Here is a 19,187-nt window from a genome sequence, read left to right as displayed (position 1 = left end):
TGAGCGAGCCCCTCCGCGCCACCGCCACTGTGAGCGAGCCCCTCCGAGCCACCGCCTCTGTGAGCGACCCCTCCGCAAGCCCCTCCGAGCCACCGCCTCTGTGAGCGACCCCTCCGCAAGCCCCTCCGAGCCACCGCCTCTGTGAGCGACCCCTCCGCGCCAGCACCTCTGTGAGCGAGCCCCTCCGAGCCACCACCTCCGCAAGCAATCTCGTCGATGGCGTTGCAGCGAGCCCCTCCGCGAGCCACCGTCCAGCGAGCCCCACCGCCTCATCTGCTTGAGCAAGCCATGGAGAAGAGGGTTGGGAGGAGGAGGCTGTCGGCTGGGGAGAAGAGGTTGGGAGGAGGAGGCTGAAACGTTTAGGGTTAGGGACTTAGTGATTGATCAATTTTTTTTTTTAAATGTATATTCAGACCCAAATAAATAAAATTAAATTTTCTTTTTTAAAAAAAAAAATAAAAATAAAAGAAATCTGTTTTTTTTTTTTTAATTTAGTTATTAAAATAAAATTTTAATTTATTCATTTATTTATCATTTTTTACTTAAAAGTTTTTAGGACACCCAAAGTGAGTCCTTAAAATTTACCACTAATATTATACTTAAATTTAATTTTTTTTAGGACATGCATTAGTTTTTAGGACTCGCGTTGCAAGTCCTAAAAGAAATTCTTTAAGGACTCTCAACGCGAGTCCTAAAAAGTCCAGAAGATTGGAGGAAATTTGTGATTTTTTAAAATTTAAATTTTTAGGAGACATATAAGGTTTTAGGACTCGCAATGCGAGTCCTAAAAAGTCCAGGAGGTGTTTTTTTAAAATCCAAAATCAAACTTTTTTAGGACTCGCAACGCGAGTCCTAAAAGATATTCTTTAAGGACTCGCAACGCGAGTCCTAAAAAGTTCAGGAGGTGTTTTTTTAAAATCCAAAATCAAAGTTTTTTAGGACTCGCAACGCGAGTCCTAAAAGATATTCTTTAAGGACTCGCAACGCGAGTCCTAAAAAGTCCAGGAGGTGTTTTTTTAAAACCCAAAATCAAACTTTTTTAGGACTCGCAACGCGAGTCCTAAAAGATATTATTTAAGGACTCGCAACGCGAGTCCTAAAAAGTCCAGAAGTTGTTTTTAGGACTCGCATATATGTGAGTGTCCTAAAAAAGTGTCCTAAAAACCCTTTTTTGTAGTAGTGGAAAGTAAATAACACAACAATTTTTATAGTGGTTCAGCCCCAATATGTTGGTAATAGCCTAATCCACTTAGAGTTGTGATTTATAGATCTGTACTCAAGATCAGATGAACTCAGCCAACTGAGTTTCTTCGGTACAAATTACAAGGATACAAGAATTTTTCTAGATACAAGCACTTTCTCTCTCTAGAAAACTCAGACCCAAAATTTCCCAAAAGTCTCAAAAAAGAAGATAGCCCCTTCTGATCTCATTAGCCATGTATTTATAGGCTTAGGATCATACATCTGATATCCCCTAGAATCGGGATATTTTATTATATTTATTACATTTAAATTACAAAAAACATTCAAAATGTAACAAAACCCCCAAATTGTGGGAAAAATGAGATATTCCCGCGTGTGCCAAGACCAGTTCTTGTTGAGCCGTTTCTGGGAATCTTGACTTAGTCCTCCTCTATCTGGTCGACCCATATCTCCTACTGACCATTCATGCAAGTGCTGGTCGGACACATGCATGCTGGACATATGCAAGTGCTGGTAGGACATGCACTTGCTGGTAGGACATATGCATGGTGGTAGGACATGCACCCCTCTCCTCTAACATGACACTCTCTTCTAGCATGCCATGTCTCTCGTCTAACATGGCACTCTCCTCTAGCATGTCATATCTCTCCTCTAACATGGCATTCTCTTCTAGCATGCCATGTCTCTCGTCTAACATGGCACTCTCATCTAGCATGCCATATATCTCCTCTAACATGGCACTCTCCTCTCTTCGGACCAGAGTCCGACCACATCTTGGACTACTCCTCGGACCAAAGTCCGACCACACCTTGGACTCTCCTCGGACCAAGATCCGACCACACCATTGGGCTCTCCTCGGACCAAGGTCCGACCATGCCCTTGGGCTCTCCTTGGACCAAGGTCCGACCGGGCACACCTTAGCCCAAGTACTCTCCTCGGGTGCACTTGGCTTGGACATGCCACCTCTTAAGCAGTCCAAACTCTTCACTGATGCACTGGGTTGCTGCTAAGCCAGATCACCCAACTACTCCATGCCACTTGCCATTTCTATTGTCACATCATCATTTTCAAATTTTGGGGATAACATTAATTATTTCAACATTCTTAAATAAAGATATTGCTCTACAAAGAGTTTTAAGGCAAAGTGTATATTAGAAAACAAAAATTTAGTATGTATGTATAAATGACATATTTTTTTAATAACAGTAAAAATAAATACTAAGTTACTATATATATTAGTGAAAAACCCGCTACATTTTATAATAGCAAATAATAGATAAAAAGGAAAGATGGGATACCAATGGAAATAAGTGTAATAATTAGATGATTTTTTCAAGCAAAAGGGTATATTGACTCTAAGTAGATAGTAGGATATATTAATTTACAAAACTTACAAACACATTTATTAGGCCTGGCCTTGACGTTTCTATGTAAACAAATTTGGAACACACATATATATATAGATATATGGCGTAAGTAATGTCACCATATCATTATTGATAAAATGCCCCACACCAGAATTGTTTATTGTTCCTTGTATTTTTGGTAGGAAACATCTATGATTAAAAGTAGGGACACTCCCAATCCGCATCTATATATTGCTGGAAATTTAATTATGTATGGCAAGTATATAACTTCATGGCCGAACAGTATATTTAAAAATGTAAATAAAATAAAGAGTATATAATGATTTGGAATTCTATACTTTATCGAAATAAAATATATTCTATATTTTTAATAATGTTTATTTGTTATTTTATAAATTGAAATTGTATATATTTGATTTTGACTCAAATTTAAATAATAAAATATTATTAATATGATCAAACTCAAATTTAATTGCTTAAGTATATATAATTAAGTGTAATTTGATAATATTGATAAATTTTATTGTTTAAATTTAAATCTAAGGTACTAAATATGTACAATTTTATATTAGATAAGAATATTATTGAAAACATAGAATATCAAATATATATTTTGATAAGACAGATAGTTACAAAATAATTGATATTTTTAAACTAACAATCGATAGCAATAAATAACCTCATATTCATTATTAACATTAAAAAATTAGGTTCGACTACTTGGGTTCAAAAGAATCAAAACTAATGATATATTTTATTTTTCTGGATGACGCCTGTGTTATCAAAATTTGAGTAGCAGCCAATTTTGTTTAATTATATTTAAATAATTTTAGACATTTTTTTACTAGAGGAAACTGATGATACCGTTAATATTGAAAACAAATTATTCGATCTAATGTAAGGAGTAGTTAGAATGTTTAAATTTGGAATCTCCACCTCCTCACGTCAAGAGATATTTTTATTTATTGTTATTATTAAATTAAATGGAAAGACATAGTTATAGTGCAAGCATGATTATATTTGGAACCACAAAAAAAATTGAGATAATATATTATCAAATTCACGTGTGAACGAAAATGGCTAAGATGGGAATGTTATTATAAAACTATATCCCATTCCCACGGTTTGTATGAATCAATACAATAACAACAACATTGATAGTCCTCTCATTATCAATAGCAAGTCGACAAGTGTCGATATAAGATGGTGCTTAGCTAGAAGATATCACTTTTCGAATGGCGTTGTAAAGAATATAAAAACAAATATTATATATATATCTATCTATATTTTAAATATATTATTATGTTTTATTTTATAGTCCATGCGATACACGAGTACAACACATTTCAACCCACCTAATTCTAATCTAATTTATAAAACGTGGGACATGTTTAATATAGGGGTAAAATGCCAAACCCAACCTTATAAAAATATAAAAAAAAATAAAAAAGCCAAACCCAACGAAAAACGTGTGAGACGCGTTTTCACACAAATGCAAAGATATTATATAAATATATTAATTTTATTTTGTGCCCACCCACGTGGCTGTAGGCTCGTAGCTTGCATGCATTTGTAATAATATGAACGGGGACACAACATATACCCCCGAAACAGTATTCACTAATTGGTCCTGACATGTTTTTCGGGAATAGTTAGTATTTTGCCATCAAACTTATTACACTACTATTATATTGTGCCTCTAAAATATGCGACTGGTTAAAATCTTCCATAAAATATATTATTTACAAAAACCTCGTTATTCCGTTAGGTTTTGTTCTATTTTATCGTTTAAACATTGATGATAAATTAAAAAAAATAAAAAAATAAAATCAAAATAAAATTAAAACAGTAACATCATAGAGAAAAACATTAAATCTTTGAAAAAAAAATCTTAGTATTAGTTCAAATTTATAATAATTTAATTTATAAAATACAAAGTTAAATGAAACTAAAACCTAAATACCAAACTAAATGTACATTCTTTATAAAAAAAAAAACTAAATATACATTCAAATTCAAATCACATTATACATATCTTCTTTCATTTTGTTGACACGGTTTTTCGACAGCAGGGAATTTAGAAATCCGACCATAGAGAAATTATGCTTTTCGTAAACCGAATGTATAAGAAGTAGCAAAAAACAAGAACACAAAATGTTCACACGATTTTACGTGGTTCAGTAGTTAAAATCCACATTGTCCACAAGTCACTCTTATTTGTTTATGACTCTTGAAGAAATTGTTGACGACAATTTCAGCAGAGTTTTTGCATACAGAAAGTCGATTTATTTTTCTCTCCATTCCCCTTGTATTTATAGGAGATTCTCATAGACAGTTTTGGGTAATTGTACATTAATATGGTAATTGACAAACTTTGGTAACGTCCCATTTACATAAATATATGATTGCCTATTAAATTTATATACGTTATATCGAGTACTAAATGCATAATAAATTTTGGGCCTTTATGAGGCGTATAAGGAATCTCCGAGTCTTTTGGGATCCTATATTGTGTGTCATGACCAGGCTTCTGCGAGCTAAACACTTCCATCAAGATGGGTGTTGTAGGACTAATCTGAACTGACACGGGTCATGTTCAAAGTTTCACGAAGCACGATCTGGGTGATGCATATCCCGAACTAAGTTGTTGGCATAAGAAGCAATCTGGAGACTATTTGGTTGTCGTAAGCTGTCAAGTTGACTCGAGCTGCTCCCTCCAGAGTTAGCAAGATGCTCTATATGTACGCTTTCTTCATACACATGTCTACTAGCTGTACCCCGTGCTGAGTAATTCAACTCGTATTTTTGGGGTACAACATTTTCCCCCCAAGCTCCTCCTCGTGCATGACGTCACTTCTGGCATGCACAATAAGGGATTTTCGGCTTCTGTTATGAGAAAATGTGCCCGCCCACTCACTCGAGTACGAGACACGTGTCATTCTGTAATAGGCGCATGTTCGGGTTTCGAGTACTGTGACAATTGTCTTGTCAAAAAAATTTCGCCGCTTGGTTTATTTAATTCAGGCCCTTGAATTTCGAACTGATCTAATTGTGCGATCTAGATCGGTTCCCGAAGTTTACATATAAATAGGAGAGCCACGCCTGAGCCTTACCACCTTTGCATTCAAAATTTTCCTCTTTTCTTTCTTTTCAAAACACTCAAAGCTCTCTGCATTCCGTTATTTCATAAGAACTTTCAGACTCTCATTTTGAATCCTTCCAGCATTTCCTGTTCTTCCCTTACTTTTTTCACTTCGTCGACCAAGAAACCAAACCGTAAGTATTTCTATATCTGGTTTAAATTTCTTTTCCTTATCTTTCAATAAGTTTTATGAAGTTTTACAATATTTTTTTTTGTTTCGGTCAGGTACGAGTTTAGTTTAGGTTTTATATGTGACCAAACCTGATAGCATCATGAATGGCTAGGAATAATGCACCTGAAAAATGGGTCAATATATAGATTTTCTGGGTTAGAAAGAGGGATGTCTGAATATGTGAATTTGAAGACTTAAGGGTTTGTTAGGTTCAGTTCTAGGTAGCTTAAGGGTCAAGGTATTCTGAGTGGTTTTGCATTAAACAATTTTCCAAAGAGGTATTGGGTCTGACACGCGAATCCTGAAGTATCAGGGTTTCTCGAGGTTATGGCGCGTGATTTCTGACCATGCGTGAACTCACATATCAGCATTAGGTGAGAATCTAGCTCGTATGTATCTTAGGTTGAGTAAATCGAATCTAAAACTCCAGGTTTCCCTCACTTCTAGTATCACAGCGAGGTTATATCTTAGGTCACCCTTAACAGGCTGCTTTGTCGCCAGGAGAACTAAATTATGGACAACTAGAAGAAGAAATCAATGGCAAACTCCTCCTCTCCAAATAAAAATAATGATAAGTAGGTTGCCTCCAAGACCACCATTCCCCACTTTGGCTCAGTGGTGGATAGGGAGGTCGTGGTTGCCCGCGAGGCCTTTTTCGAGGCTGAGCACATCGAGTCTCGAATAAAGACTCAGGGCAAGGTGAACAAAATCTTGCTAAGTTACGGGATCGAGACCAATTCTAAAAGACTTGTTGCCCACCCTTCATTGGACGGAGAGCGGAGCTGCTCCCCGCTCCAGGACAACTTTGGGGCTTGGAGTGATGAGCACTTGAAGGTAGCTGCCTTCCTTCCCCTGGACTAGTACTTCATAGACTTTTTAAAATACGTTGAACTGGCCCCATTCTACCTCCCACCGAATTTGTATCGACTCCTGGATGGGGTTGAAGTATTTATTTTTGAAGCATGAGTGGGAGGTCCCCACCCCTACTGATATTATGTATTTCTTCTGCCTCAAGTCCAATCCAGAGTAAAAGGGTCAAGGTGATGGCTTTTCCTACCTCACCAGATGCCCCAGCACAACCTCTATCATGGACCTGCCCAGCCACCCAAATGACTATAAGGACCAATTATTTATGTCAAACGGGTTCAAGAACTGCACTCATCAATACTTCAACTATACTCGTAAGTTTATTAGATTCTCAAACTTTGTACAAGAATTTTTTCCTAACCAAGTTAAAACTTATTCTGATTGAGTTGTTACCTTGTTCAGCTATATATAATAGAACGAAGCAGTCAGAGATCCTCAGAGGTCAATATGAACTCAGGCCCATGCTCCTGCCAAGGAGAAAGAGTTCTGGATGGTGGTCAATGATGCTACCATGGTGGCTTGCAAGCTGGTCCGCGAGGATCAAACACTGGCCATCAAGGCCTGAGGCCCCCTCCCTAAGCTCCCTCCCCCCAGGAGCTCCTTCTAGTCGCTGGGGAGGTTGATGAAGAAGAGGACGTCGCACAGTTGGTGCTTAAAAGATGGGTTCCTAAAGATAAACAAGATTGTGGCCAAGGCCTTGCTAAATCGGGGGTAGCAGCTGACACCTTCGGCCAAGGTAATCCATATAGAGAAATAAATCAGTGTGCTACCAGTTTTAGACTAGTTTGATTCAAATTGAAGCAACTCGTGAGCCGGCATCCGGTTGATCCAGACCTGAATGTGACCATTCTTTAGTGTGTTGACCAATTGGTCGTACACCACGATCATGGCTACCCCAAATGTACTATAGTGGTAGATTATACCTTGCACTTTAGGTCCACTGTTTTTGAGGAGTACGGTACAAATCTCTTGTATTAGGCAGACTGAGCACGAGTCTAGTCCAAACGAGGAGCCTAAACCCCACAGATCTCCAGATGTAATAATACTAGAGTCTCTCCCTCCTCTGATAATCCAAGAGTTAGAGGTTTTACCCAGCCATGTTCATAATCCAGAGCCGATCATAGTAGTTTCCTCCTCTAGTTGGGAGCGTAGGGTTCTCGTCTTGTTGTTCTTTACTCTATGTTATCTTGACTAATAATTTCTTAGGTTTGACTCTTCTGCTCGCCCTTTTTGCAGATGAAAACAAGGACTTGAAGAGTGCCTTCAAGCCTGTTGGGGCCAGTCGTCAAGAGGTAGAGAGTATCAAAGCAAACTGCCTCCGGAGCTGGAGCTGCCACTGGCTCCCCTGCAAAAGATAAAGGTACTAGCTCCTCCCAAAAGCAGCAACAGACAATGCAGCCGCCAACTCAAGTAACAATAATTACAATTCATGAAGCTCCCCTGCCACTTCCTCGTGAACTTGCTCTGATTCCTCAAGTTATACAAGGCAAGGCCCCATGTTTGCAGCTCCCAGTCATGCCGCTCGAGGTCGGAAGGATCCCAGAGGAACTTTGTGGGTCCCTCCATGAGATGACAAATAACCTGGTGGATCATGCCAATTAGGTGAATGTTAAGGACCTGAGGGCCATAGAGGAGCATTCCCTTGAGAACATCCTGGGGTCGGCCTTGGGGAATGAATCTGACTGTAAGTTATCCCCTTTCTCTCTGCATCTTTTTTTTGTCTCTCCTTTTTGCGAGCTAACCCTGCTATATATTTTTCTTTTGTAGTCTTGTTTAGCCCAAATCTGTGGCATCGCCCGAATCTAAGTTCAAAGAGATGAGGCCAGGGCCACTATGGTGCCATCCCAGGACAACGAGCAAATCTCCAAGGGGCATGTCATCTAGGTGAGCCAGCATCGAGACCAATTGCAGGTTGATATCAACAACCTCAAAAAGAAGCTTGAGGAAGTGGACATGCTCAAAAAGAGGCTGTCTGAGGTCGAGGAGAAAGCTAAACAGGATGTCGAGAAGGCCTAGAAGGAGGTTGCCAAGGCAATGGGCTCCCTGGAGGAAATGATATATCATTGTTTGGCGTACAACTAGGAAGGAGAATTCTCATTTCTGGACACAGAACTTTAGGTCGATACCTCGCCAAGTTTGAGAATTGATTATTGCAAGAGCCCTATGAGATTGTGGAGGCTTTTGGGGCTGTTGAAGGGGGAGAAGATGAGGTGACATCACATGGGCAAGTTTATGGAGTTTAGTGATGTATAAGGCATCCTCATCCTTCTTTTTTTTTTTTATGTTTAATTCTGAGTTCTTCGAACCTTTTGTAATTAAGCTTTCAAAACTGAGACATTCGCCTTCAGGCTTAGTTCGAGGTTATTTTTCCTCGAGTTATTCATATACTTGCGTTAGTACATGTTTATTAATTTTCAATCTATTTTTTTGTTTCTCTTAATTTATTATCTTGCCATGTTTATGAACTCTTTTTTTAAAAGGTCCTTGTACATTTGCTTAGTCATATGGGTTACCTTTAGATCGAGATAAGTGCTTGATGGCTCAACTAGTTAATTCTGGTTGATGACTTGGTTATATCCAAGAGTTTGTTCGCCTAATAGCATTACACCTGTTAGGAATCAGGCCTCGGACCTGGTTTATCTCTAGAGTTTCCTAGTTGATTTCTAGGTTTTTTTTCTTTGAATTTTCTTAACTTAGTTTGTATTCAAAATTTCTTTGAAAATCCGAGCTTTAAAAAGCCGTAGAATAATCAATTTTCCAAATTCTAAGTTGCACAAATTTTATCTAAATTTGGAAAAGATTTTTCAAGGGTTATATGCCCCCCAAACAATCATAATTTATGAATATTCTATGTTGCTTTTACAAAATGAGCTCGTGATACATCACAAGAATAAGATAAAATATTGATTCTACATTTAAATTACGTAGCAATCACGTGTTATTAAAATAGAACGACTTTTATAAATAAGCCTTACACGTAAATATAATATAAACATTAAAAACTAACAAAGTCGTCCTATTACTGTTAGTATTTTTTAAGAAGTAGAGCATTCCAGGTCTGTGGGTCCAATTCTCCACTTAACCGAGCTAGTTTGAAGGTTCCTTCACGCAAGATTTCCACGATCTGGTAGGGTCCTTCCCAGTTCGGTACACCATCTTTAGAATCTTTGCTCGCCAAAAACAGCCTTCAGAGCACTAAGTGACCCAGCTCGAGTCTACTTCCTTTGACTTTCGAGTTAAAATAGTGAGTAGCACTTTGCATGTAATGGGAGAGCTGTAATTGAGACTCCTCCTGCCACTCTTCAATGAAATCCAGGGATGCATTAGGTAGGTCATGATTCCGATCCTGGTTGTAGATTCCTTGCCTATACGACATCACTAGAGCCTTCACTGGGAGCAGAGCCTTGCTTCCAAAGGTTAGAGAGAAGGGTGTGTACCCAGTAGATGTACGATGTGAGGTTCTATAAGCCCAGAGCACTTGCAGGAGCTGTTCTAGACATTGCCCTTTATCATCTTCTAGTCGTTTCTTTATGCTCGACTTTAGGGTTTTTTACTGCCTCGACCTGCCCATTAGCTTAAGGGTATGCTATTGAGAAGAAACTCTTCATTATGTCGTATTTCTCGCAAAAGGTTGTGAATAGGTCATTATCAAATTGAGTCCCGTTACCAAGCACAATCTTCTTTGGGAGTCCAAAACGGTATACGATGTTCTTCACGACAAAATCTAAGACTCTCTTTAGGGTTATAGTTGCCACAGGCTCAACCTTAACCCACTTAGTAAAGTAGTCGATGGAAACAACCGCATAGAAAACTACTCCCTTTCCAGTTGGCAATGAGATGATTAAGTTGATCCTTAATACAATAAATGGCCAAGGCGACGAAATCATGGTCAGCTCCATGGGTGTTGCATAAGCAATAGTGGAAAAATGCTGACACTTATCACACTTTAGGACATACGAGGACGAGTCCTTCTTTAGTGTAGGCCAGAAGAAACCCTGCCTTAATACCTTCAGAGCCAAGTTTTGCCCCCAACATGGTCTTCAAAAAACCTTTCATGTACTTCTCGAAGGATGGTTTGGACTTCCTCGGGCGGAACACATCGCAGGAGGGGCAATGAATGACCTCGCCTTTAGAGAACTCCTTCAACCATACAATACTATGGGACATGATACAATAATTTTCTTGCATTCCTTCGATCTTCTGGTAGCTTATCGGTCGTGAGGTACTTGAAAATAGGAGTCATCCAAGTCGGTTCTGTGCAAAATATTGGACCTAGATCGCCAACCCTGTTTTGGTTCCAAAGCCAAATGGAAAATGGAGGACCTGTTGTAACGCCCTGGATAGCCAAGACCGCTACACTGTGTATCTATAAAGGTGCAGGACTTGCTAATCAAGTCAATTAGTTAAAAACGTTCTATTGAAGTCATGAATGAGATAGGGTTAAAAGGTTTTGGCCTCAAGAGATACATTTCATATAATTAAACATTTTATACATGGGATCCCAAAAGAAACAGTATTTAAAAGTTTGTTTACAAAATTTCCAGTGTACAGACATCCACTAGCCATTCTAAAGGAAAAATAGATTTTTATGGATCTCCTGTCCCTGTCTCCCCTCAACCGTGGTGGCTGAGCAACTGTTCATGTACATTCCGCTCCCAGAGCTCTCCAAATTAGGGCTGATCAATCTTGCCCTTGCCTTTACCTGCACCACGAAGCACCTGTGAGCCAAGGCCCATCAAGAAAACGTGATACCATTTCACAAGTACTGATAATAACCATAAACTCTTTAAGCATGTCTAAACATTTAGCAATCCCCAATAAACATATAACTCACTGACATAAACATTAATTCACAAGCTAACACTTAGCCATTCAGCATATCATATTCAATAATCAACTACTGCAACCAGACTACACAATAAATAGGGTCGACATCCTTAGGTTGCACCCTCTGTTTACCCTACTGACTCCGGCCCGCTTAAACCGAGCTCAGTGCATAATAAGCTGTCCTCAGCTACTAGTGGCCGAGCCGTGCCCTGTGCGCTAAAGTAAACTCTGGCACTCTTAGGCCATTGTCTACCATTTACATGGGATAATACCATCATTTATAAAGCATACAGAACAGGGAACCCTTAGTCCTAATATGAATCCACAACCGGGTGCATTTTTCTTACCTTTAATTTCCAACCACTTCAGTTACATGAAATGCCCCTTGAGCACGATCCGTCTCCCGAGCCCTTGCTTTTACCTAGTCACAACCAAGATAAATGATTCCATCAATATTCGAATAACGGTATCTGGGTGAGGTTCTAGCCTCCGGAACATCGAATTCCACCAAGCACGGTGGTGGAATCGATCACGAGCACCCTAGGTTAGCTTCCAGTTCTTAAAACTTTCAAATAACCAAAAATGCCCTTAAGGGCCGCCGCCCTAAAAACTTACGCCGCGGCCCACCTCCAAAAACAGAAGCTAGGCCTCTCTGATCACAGACATGCGCTGCGGCCCTGCCATGTGGCACCGCGGGGCTCCCCTACTGCAGAGCCTCCTTGGCTCTTCTTTGCTCCGCAGGGCCACGATAGTCTAGAACAGAGCCGCGGCCCAACCCCTCGTGCCCAGAAAATCCACCATTTTTAACATCCCAACCTTGCTCAAAACCACCCAAAACCATCCTAATTCCGAAACCCATTGATCACAAAACTTCTAACATGATTCCAGCAACATAATCCAGCAAAAACCTAGCTTAGAAACTCATTAAAATCCTATTTTAATTTATGAAACCCGAAAGCTCAAGAACACAAAAACCAGTCATAAAAGCCCAGAATTCAAACAGTAAATCAAGAATTGGAGCTCACCTTCTCTGTAGAACCAACTCTCTAAGGGATTCCTGAGCTAACTTCCAAGTTTCAGCTTCAATTCAACCCTTCAATATCAAAATCCATAAACACCTCAAAACTAGCCATAAACACAGAATTAATCACCATGCACAAAGCTTATGACCTTAGTCTTGGTTGAACCCCTTAGCTGAACACTAAATTAATCCTCCAAAAATCCAGCTCAATCCACTGAATTCCCAGCTGAATTTCTTGGATTCTAGTGGTTTTCCTTGAGAAAGAAGAAGAGAGAAGGAGAGAGAGAGAGGGGAGGGTCGGTTCCTTTGTTTCCACCAAGTTCTGAGTTTTTTACTTAGTGTATCCTGAGGTAATTAAGTTAATCCCGAGGCTCGGGGTACCAGAAACATCCCCAAGTGCAAAATGGTAAAATTCCCCAGTATTCCCGCCTGAACTTCTTAACCTTAAATATATCTCCAATTATTTATTTTCATGACCCGATAACCCAAATAATCATCTAGTACCCGAAATACCCCTTGACTTGCTCCAAGTCAAATATTAGGCCCCGTTGTGACTTTCATGCTAACTAGCTTCTAGGATCGCCTCAAGTCGCATGCTACAGATTTACCCACACAATAATGTGGTTCTCACAAATATAACATATAATCATACAAGCACACTTATCACATAATCATGCATTAAACTAAATAAATTACCACACAAGCCAATTATTCCCTCCCGGCACACTAACCAAGGCTCTTAAGCCATATTAGTGACTTTGGGTCGTTACACCTGTATTGACTTCTCTGACTTGAATAAGGCATGCCAAAAAGACTGTTTCCCACTGTCAAGAATAGATCAATTTGTTGATACTTTGGCTAATAACGAGCTCATGTCCTTCATGGATTCGTATTGTGGATATAACCAGATCGCGATGAACCCTGCAGACCAAGAGCACACCAGTTTCATGACTGAACAAAATGTATACTGCTACATATTCATGCCATTTGGGTTGAAGAATGCTGGTGCCATGTATTACAGGATACTCAACAAAATGTTCATTGTCCAGATCAGGAAAAACATAGAAGTGTATGTCAATGACATGCTTGTTAAGTTGAAAACTGCCAATAACCATGTATTCGATTTGGATGAATGTTTTGGTATACTGAGGAAGTGTCATATGAAGCTAAACCCTCAGAAGTGTACCTTTGGAGTCTCGTCAGGAAAGTTTTTGGGATTTATAGTTAACTTGAGGGGAATCAAGGAAAATCCTGAAAAACTAAGATTGTTGTTAGAAATATCATCACCCAGGTCACGGAAAGAAGTCTAGAGCTTAACTAGAAAGGTCATAGCCTTAAATCGATTTGTGTCCAAGTCCACGAACAAATGCCTCCCTTTCTATGTGAACAGGAATTTTAAGATCTGAAGATACATTTAGCCAAGCCCCCTGTTTTATCAAAACCAGTTTCTGGGGAGTGTCTATATTTATACCTAGCAGTAATAGAGAGCACAGTTAGCATTGTGTTAGTTCGAGAATAAAATCGAGCATTGAAACTAGTATACTACATGAGTAAGAGGCTTTTGGGAGCTGAATCCAGATATCCTCTGATCGAAAAACTTGCATTCTGCTTAATCTTGGGTTAGAGGAAGCTACAACCATATTTTTTAGTCCCACACCATACACGTCTTAACTGATCAAACTTTAAGGTAGGTCTTACAAAACCCTGAAGCATTGGGACATTTTTTTAAATGGGCCATCAATTCTATTTAGCAATAAAGGGCCAGGCGCTTGTTGACTACGTAGCTGAATGTATTGGGTTCCAGGACGAGACTATGAGGGAACTAGTACGAGAATTGTGGAAACTCTTTGTTGACGGGTCATCCAACTAGAACGAATCTGGAGCTGGCATAATCCTAATTACACCTGAAGGGCACCACTTCCATACAACTCTAAGATTCAGTTTTGATGCATCCAACAATGAAGCGGAGTACGAGGCTTTGTTTTCCGGGGTTCTGGTAGCAAAAGAATTGAAAGCAAAGGAAATTCAATGTTTTAGTGATTCTCAGCTCGTGGTTAATAAAGTATTGGGGGAATATAATTCTTGAGGAATAAAAATGGCAGCTTATCAAGCTAAGGTGAAGAATGAACTGTCAAAGTTTGAATTCTACTCCATCAAACAAGTTCCATGCGAGCAGAATACAAATGCAGATGATATAGCCCGACTTGCCACCACCAAAGAGGCGAACACATTGAATGTTGTCCCTGTAGAATTCTTGGACAAACTAAGCATAGATGAAGAATCGAGAGAGGTCATAATGGTTTGGAAATGGTCAACCTGGATGACTCCAATCAATGAATACCTTGAGTTTGAAAAACTACACGATGACTGAAGGATGCGCAAAAACTACTATACCAGGTCCCGAGGTATGTTATGGTCGAAGGGATTCTATATAGGTGGGGTCACTCACTATCTCTTCTAAGATGTGTCTTGTCCAAGGAAGTGCAAGTTATCCTTAGAGAGATTCATAAGGGGTTTTGTGGAGACCACGTCGTTGGGGGGGGGGGGGGGGCAAATATTGGCCCTAAAGGTTCTAAGTCATGGATATTTTTGGCCTACACTAAAAAGGAACTTAGCCTCATATGTCCTCAATTGTGAGAAATGCCAAGGCTTAGCCACCATCGCTCAAGCTGCACCCATTGAGCTGACCATGATCTCCTAGACTTGATCATTTGATGTATAGGGATTGACCTAATTGGATTGTTGCCAAATGGAAATGGACGAGTTCGCTACACAATTGCCACAACTGACTATTTCACGAAGTGGGTTGAGGTTGAGTCACTGGCAACTATAACCTTGAATAGAATAGTAGAATTTGTGGTAAAGAACATAATACGTCAATTTGGACACCCAAAAAGATTGTGTCGGACTACGGGACACAATTTGATAGCGACATGTTCACAATTTTCTGCGAAAAATACGACATAATTAAGAGTTTCTCTTCAGTTGCATACCCTTAAACCAATGGGCAGGTCAATGCAGTAAATAAAACCCTCAAGGATAATCTAAAGAAACGAATAGAAGACGCTAAAGGGCTATAACCCTCAAGCTTATTCATTCATGAGAATATGATCTTGTATTAGTACGAGAGAATTAAGATGATATATAATGAATAAAATAGTCAGTAACATATTAAAGTATAAAATCTTTAATGAATGGTTACTTGTGCGGTTTGCTAAGCATACGAGATGCAAGTGATCTAGATTCAGATTACTGACGGGGATAGACATCTTAGTAAATGTGTTGTATATAATAGAGATTATATATGACAAGACCGATAAGAATTAATTATCTTTATAAACTTGTCGTTTGGCATAAAGATTTGATTCTTATCATAATAGATGATCATTTGTAGATCAGTCAAAATCCTGAGTATTCATGAACTTCTGTTTGTGTTTATTGGATCTTTTGATTCACTCGTTAAGGTTACTTAGTATAATAAGGCTAATGAATTTTGTTTTGGAGATTCAATATCATGAATGGCTAGGAACATGAATTACAATAATGGAATCCATACTTTCCTAATGGACCGAATATTGGTTCCCTAAAGGGTTAATTCTGGAACTGAATAGTTATTGAGCTTAATTCTATAATTTGATTATATATCAATTACTCGCTAGTGAATTAATGGTACTTAAGGATCAAGAGGTAATTAGAAGGGTAAAATAGTAATTTTGACCAGCTCTAATTAACGAACCAATAAATGGAGGACATAACTTCATTTATTGATTATATCGATGGACTACAAGAGAAGACTCTGTAAATATAATTCTATAAATACTTGGAGTGCAAATCCATATTTGTACTCGAGTAATCATGGAATTAATAAATAAAATGATTAGATTAAAGAGTTTAATTAATAATCTGATTTATTGGAGCTTCGTATTATAGGTCCATGGTCCCCAGATCACCTCTGTCCTACACTGTCAAGTTTAAGGATGTCAAAAGAAAGATTTGTAGAGAGGACTTCATGTCAAAGGAATTAATTTTTCAGGGCAAGAAAATAATTATGTGATAATTATAGGCAATTAATTAATTAATTATTTAACTCTATAGTTTTTATTTTGAAAAATTATTGCTTAAAATTAATATTAATGTTGTTTGGATTAATATATAAAGAGAGATTAATAATTATCTTATTTAAAATAAGATATTTATTAATTTGTTTAAAATTGATATTTTAAGATGAACTTAATTTTTTATTAACTGATATTTATTTTGGGATAAATATATTTTCTTAAATATTAATCAAATAAACAATTGAGAAAATTAGGGATAACCCGAATGACGTGGTCGACACACATGAATTTACTATGCTTGGGATTTGAATTTTGAATTTCAAATATTTTGTTTATTTAATTATTCTTTTTGTAAATACGATTTAAATTAAATAATGTTATAACTGATCAATTTTATTTTAATAAAACAAAGATTAATTAAATTAGTTAATTATGTTTATAAACTTGAAAAGAAGCGATACTTTTCAAGAATTGGTTTTCATAGATTGTTAGACTCTCTCTCTCTGAAAAATAAAGCGGTAGTTTTTCCTAAACCTGAAAAACTATCCAATATATCTTCTCTTTATAAAAATTCTCTATATCTCATATGTTGAGTACATCTAGAGAATCATAAATCAACCTTTTGAATCCTACGTACCCACACACGTCCTTGTGTGTTTGAGGATTGGTGTGGGAGATCAAGGTGTGAGCTTTCATTACTTGGACAGGAAGATCGTTAATTTTATACAAAATGATCCGAGGACACTTGATAGGCTACAAGAGGTAATCTCTAATCTGTTTGTATGTGATTTAATATATATGTGTGTGTGATCTTGGTTGGTATTAATAATTATTAAAAATGGCCAATTCCTTGTTGCATATCTTTGATTTGCTCTTATAATACCAAAATTGGTACCAAGCAGTCTACATATATATATTAAATGATGTGTGAGTTTCTTGCATTTGTTATATGTATGTTGATATGTATATTGAATGGATGAATATGTTTTTCGAATGTATGGTTGAATGATGGATCGTTAATTATATGGTGCGATTGGGTTAGGAATTTGAATTTCTAGATCTTGTGTAAGCCATAAGGGCATAGGATTTTTTGTAATTTTATATTTGAAGTATGAAATCTGAAAATATTTACACAAGAAAAAGAAGAAGGGACCCCAGCCATGCACCTTGGAGGCACACGACACGAGCCCCTCAACAACTAGCTAGCCGCGCGCAAGGACCTAGGTGAGCCCTTGCTCCCGCGCTCGTCGCCAAGCCCGAGCCCATGCTCCCTCGTGCGTCGCCTAGTCTGAGCCCCTGCTCCACGCGCGTCACCCTGGCCTCGCGCCCTGCGCACCTGCAACAAACCCAACCACCTACGCCGCCCTTGCTGAGCCCTTGGCTCCTCCTCGCTGCCACTAGCCCTAGTGGTCTAGGGCACCATTCTTGGTGCCCAAATCTAGATCCTATTTTTGTGCAATTAATCTTTTATTTAATCAAATTTTAAATTGTTTGAATTTAAAAGATTAATTATCTTATTGTAATTTTGTTAGAAAAAGAAAATATCTTTTAGTTGGTTAAGATTTTATCTTAACTTTAAATAATTATTTTAATTTGATTATTTAATTATTTAAATTCAAATAAATTAAAAAGACTAAAAAAATGGTTATTTAATTAAAAGGAAATTTTCTAATTAATTAGTTGAGCCTAACAAATTCCTAAAGATTATTAAGAAAGCCTACAAGAGGGAGAAGCATTCTTGGAGTCTTGAAAACAAATTAAAGGCTATTTTGAAATTTTATTTCTATTTTTTCAAAATTTGTAAATTTAAAAATACCCAACAATACTTGATTCATCATTTATGACTTACTTATTTATTATATTTATTAAAATAAATGTTAATTAATGTTTGATTGATAACATGATCATGCATTAGTCAATTACATGTCATTCATGAAACCCCACACATTTTTCATTAATCATGCATTTTTTAGAAACATGATTATTTAGGATTGTCCTAACTATTTATGTGAATTGTTTTGGAGAAATCAGTTGCATGTAAACTACTAAGTATTAAATTAGTTAAAACTTGGTAACTCACACCATAATAAATGCAATAGTTTTTATAGGCCTTTAAGATAGTCAACTTTATTTAAAAGGTATTTTAGTAAGGTTAGATGAGTGTAATGGATAATTATTTAGGTCACATTAAATTATAGAAACATGCTCTTTTATAATTATAATGTATTTTAATTAATTACATTAACAGGATTAATAATAAACTAGTAATTAATTTGGAATTAATTGATTAGTTTAATAAAATACATTTTAAAAAAATAGTAAGTGAGAGAAGGTGAACATCACAATGTGACCTATGGTCTTCATTATTAGTACAACACCGTGAGATATGAATAGGACCTCGAGGCAACTTTGTTTCTATCCCCCTAAGCAAGGTTTCTAGACATATTAATACCAAGGTTGGCTTCTTACAAAGATAGGAAGGAGTGATGTATTTTAGGCTTGACCAACCCTAAGGCGACACTCTCTAAGT

Source organism: Humulus lupulus, chromosome 6, assembly GCF_963169125.1.
Source record: "Humulus lupulus chromosome 6, drHumLupu1.1, whole genome shotgun sequence".
In the NCBI taxonomy this organism is placed as follows: domain Eukaryota; kingdom Viridiplantae; phylum Streptophyta; class Magnoliopsida; order Rosales; family Cannabaceae; genus Humulus; species Humulus lupulus.
Note: the sequence above shows the minus strand (reverse complement) of the source record.